Source organism: Limulus polyphemus, unplaced genomic scaffold, assembly GCF_000517525.1.
Source record: "Limulus polyphemus unplaced genomic scaffold, Limulus_polyphemus-2.1.2 Scaffold1907, whole genome shotgun sequence".
NCBI lineage: Eukaryota > Metazoa > Arthropoda > Merostomata > Xiphosura > Limulidae > Limulus > Limulus polyphemus.
Genome location: NW_013667517.1, coordinates 128,140 through 131,692, shown reverse-complemented (window position 1 = coordinate 131,692; position 3,553 = coordinate 128,140). Strand labels below are relative to the sequence as shown.

The 3,553-nt window shown below is 36.0% G+C and overlaps 1 protein-coding gene across 1 annotated transcript in view; it reads right to left on the bottom strand.

Annotated features, from left to right (window-relative positions):
• Positions 1–2,659, bottom strand: part of LOC106465320 (Fanconi anemia group I protein-like) — a gene marked incomplete at its 3' end in the record, with an annotated part of 94,637 nt that extends 91,978 nt beyond the window's left edge. Inside the window, exons 1-2 of the mRNA XM_013925530.2 lie at positions 2,648–2,659; positions 2,114–2,182 (exon numbers count right to left, since the gene is read on the bottom strand). The remainder of the gene's footprint in view (positions 1–2,113; positions 2,183–2,647) is intronic.
• Between the last annotated feature and the right edge of the window lie 894 nt (positions 2,660–3,553).

Sequence of the window (3,553 nt, the reverse complement as noted above, 5' to 3'; positions counted from 1 at the left end):
CTAAAAGTTTTTACCCTTGCCAATTGCTTATATAATTTTTACATAAGCTTAGGATTAAAGCACAAGCTGCAAAAATACATTGAAATTCTAGTAAAGTTATAATTTTCCTACACTGAAAATGTATTTCTGATAGGTACTTACCTCCTCTTGTTCAGTGCTGCCCTCTATATGGTTCAGTTGTGTCTCACATGTACATTATCATGCAACGAACCTATACCAATAGGAGTGCGATACACCCTTCCGATGTACGACTTCCTCTATCTGATTCTATTGAACTATCACTTTGAGTCTAGGCAGAAAAAGAAGCATTGGTTTTCTGTGAGAATGAAGGGTGAGAGGAGGTAAGGACCTATAGGAAATAGATTTTCAATATAGGAAAATTATAACTTTCGATACGGTACATTACCTCCTCTCACATATATAGCTAGAATCCCACACTGAATAGGTGGAGGTACCGGTGCAAGGAATAGAAATAAGAATCCTTCAGAAGTGTCCAAAGAACACTCCAGAATTGTGATCCCCATAATAGAGGATCATAGATTGGATACTGGACCACTTTACCAGGTATACTCTGCACTCAGTGTGGAAAGAGATATTACATACATGGGTGGAAAAAGGGAGAAGCACAACCAAAAGGGAGAGAAAAACAGTTGGATTGGACTCCAAACCACAGTATATCATAATGCCAACACTGGAGACAGTGCAACATGTGACCACGAAAACCCTACTGGACCAGAACCTACAGGATAGTCACCAGTATTGCTAGCATCGATGAAACCTACATCAAGAAACACAATGAATGGTACAACCCCTAGTGGTAGGAACAGGTAAAGGACAGGAGGATACAAGATGTGGAACAGTAACAGGGCTCAGATTGAGACAAACAAGCAACCAAAAATAAAAGGGTCGAATGTTGCTTCACAGATTCCATATTCTCTGGAATATCCCCAAAAATGGACTGATGGAGAAAAGGAGCCATCCACAAGTCCCAAAAATAAGTGGATGGTAAACAAACTTGGGACAAGACAGCATCCCTCCAAAGGAGATTCCAACAAGAAAGAAACCACGTGTGAAAGTAGAGAGCTGAAGTGGATAATCATGCCAATGGAGATAATGAGTAAGAATGTATCCCCCAAAAATCCCTTAGAGATCAATGGAGTACTTCAGAAAGGAGGTCTATGGTGAACAAATACCAGTGGAGAATTGTAAGGGTAAGACGAGGGCAAAAAAACTGAGCATGGGATAAATTGATAGGACTGTCAGGGTTAGCTCCCCCATACAGGTCAAAGTTATTCTAACTGCTGAGAATCAAGAAAAGGGAAATCTACCTGATGGTAAGCCAAGGCAAAATGATCCGAGGCCTGTGGAGGGAAAGGCATGCTAGCACCCACTTGCAACTGAGAAACAAAATGGGAATGCGAGGCTTGTGGCATGCAAAAAAACACTTTTTGCATAAAGAGGGCAGCATTGAATGAGAATAGCTATAGAAGGCTAAATGTGGGGTAACGTAAAGTATCAGAAATGTTGTTTTGGTGTTGTTGAAAAGAAGTCTTCCCATAGCAAGAGTACTTTTGCTCAGGGCCATTTCAACTTTATTTGATAGGAAACTCTGCACATTTATTAGAAACAACAAACATTCTAACAGTTCAACTGTACCTTATGATTTTCATTGGATGAGGTCTTAACAAGTCTACATGTTAATCACTGAACCATCAATGATCTAAGACAAAGTTGTTACAATGTAATGACACAAAAGAAGTATCTTATTATTCCTTCAGCTTCATAGTTTTCTTACCCTTTTTGACTGTGAGAAGCTTTTGGACAACCTTTCTGATCACTTTAATTTCAAGTTCAATAGAAGCCCATTCATGACTGCTTCCATGTTTATATTTAATTAATATAAATGATTTATGCAAACATCACACCTTCCATTCTTGAACTTGCAACTGAGGTTAGGGTCAATATGACTTTGGACCTTCCCCCACTACAACTTTTATTATGTAGTATAAGTACAAGTGTATATAGACTAGTTTACTAATGAAAACAGGTCACTTAAACTAGCCTTTAGTAATGGGAAATTAATTTGCAAAAAAGTAATTATTCTACTACTTACCCAAAATACTGACATAAATGATATTGATGAACTGGAGGAAAACTGTATTTACAAATGATTCTTCTGCAGCTTGAAAGTAGTAAACTGATGAGCACAACATTCATTAAAAGTTTAAAGTTGTATTACTTGAAAACTGAAACTAATTTACCATTGAAATCTTGAAAGTACTTTTTTATCCTTTGCCAGATATTGTAGTAACCAAAATAACATCATTTAATATTTAGGAACAACAAAGGACCTATTGGTCCATCTGAGCTGTCCCATCTACTAAACTAAACTAAAATTATTAAATAAGAATATAAAATAAAACATAAAATAAACCTGAAAGCCAGCCCTTATCATGCATATAGTTATCAAGCTTTCTGATAAACACACAGTACATAATTCAAAGTTATACCTATCTATGCCCTTGTAGATGACAAAATCACATTTCCTGAAAATATTATTTGCATAACACTGTAACATAGCTGGAACACGTACACAACCCTTACAATACTCACTCAGCCAGAAAACAAATTTACATAATATACTTACCTAATAACAACAAACAACCTATAGTAATCTAACCATTCACAAATTAGTTACTTAACCATTACAAATTTATAACATAACATAATGTTTAGGGACAACAAGGGACCTATTGCTCCATTGAGGCTGTCCCACCCCTAAACTAAACTAAAACTATTAAATAAAAAAATAAAACAAAAACCTCAAAGCCAGCCCTTATCATTCATACAGTTATCAAACTTTCTACTAAACTCACTTAAATTTTCTGTCTCCAAAACACCTGAAGTCAACTCATTCCAGAGGCCAACCACTCTGTTAAAAAATAAAACTGTCTTAGCTGAAGATGACTTCTACCCTGCCAAGATTTATATTTGTGTCCCCTAGTCCTACTATTCTTGCCATTAAGTATGAAAAAAAGGTGATGCATCAACACTATCTATACCCTTTACAATCTTAAACACATCAATCAGATCCCCTCTAATTCTTCATTTTTGAAGAGGAGACAATTTCAAAGATCTTAATCTCTTCTCATATGACAACCCTCCATCCCAGGCACCATTCTAGTAACCCTTTCCAACAATTCAGTATCTTTCCTTAGGTTAGGAGCCCAAGACTGAACACAATATTACAAACGTGGCCTAACCAGTGACCTATACAATGAAATTATAACCTCTTTAGACTTGTATTCAATATTTCTATAGATTCAACCTAAAATCCTATTTGCCCTACCATTAGTAACAGCACAATGCTTGAATGGCTTTAAAGACTGATAAACTATTACACCAAGATCCTTTTCTTTCATGACACTGTTAAGATTATTCCCATCCTAATTATACTCATAATTCAAATTATAATAACCCATATGCGTTATCTTGCATTTATTATAATTAAAACCCAGCTGCCATTTATTCACCCAACTCCCTAAATACTTTT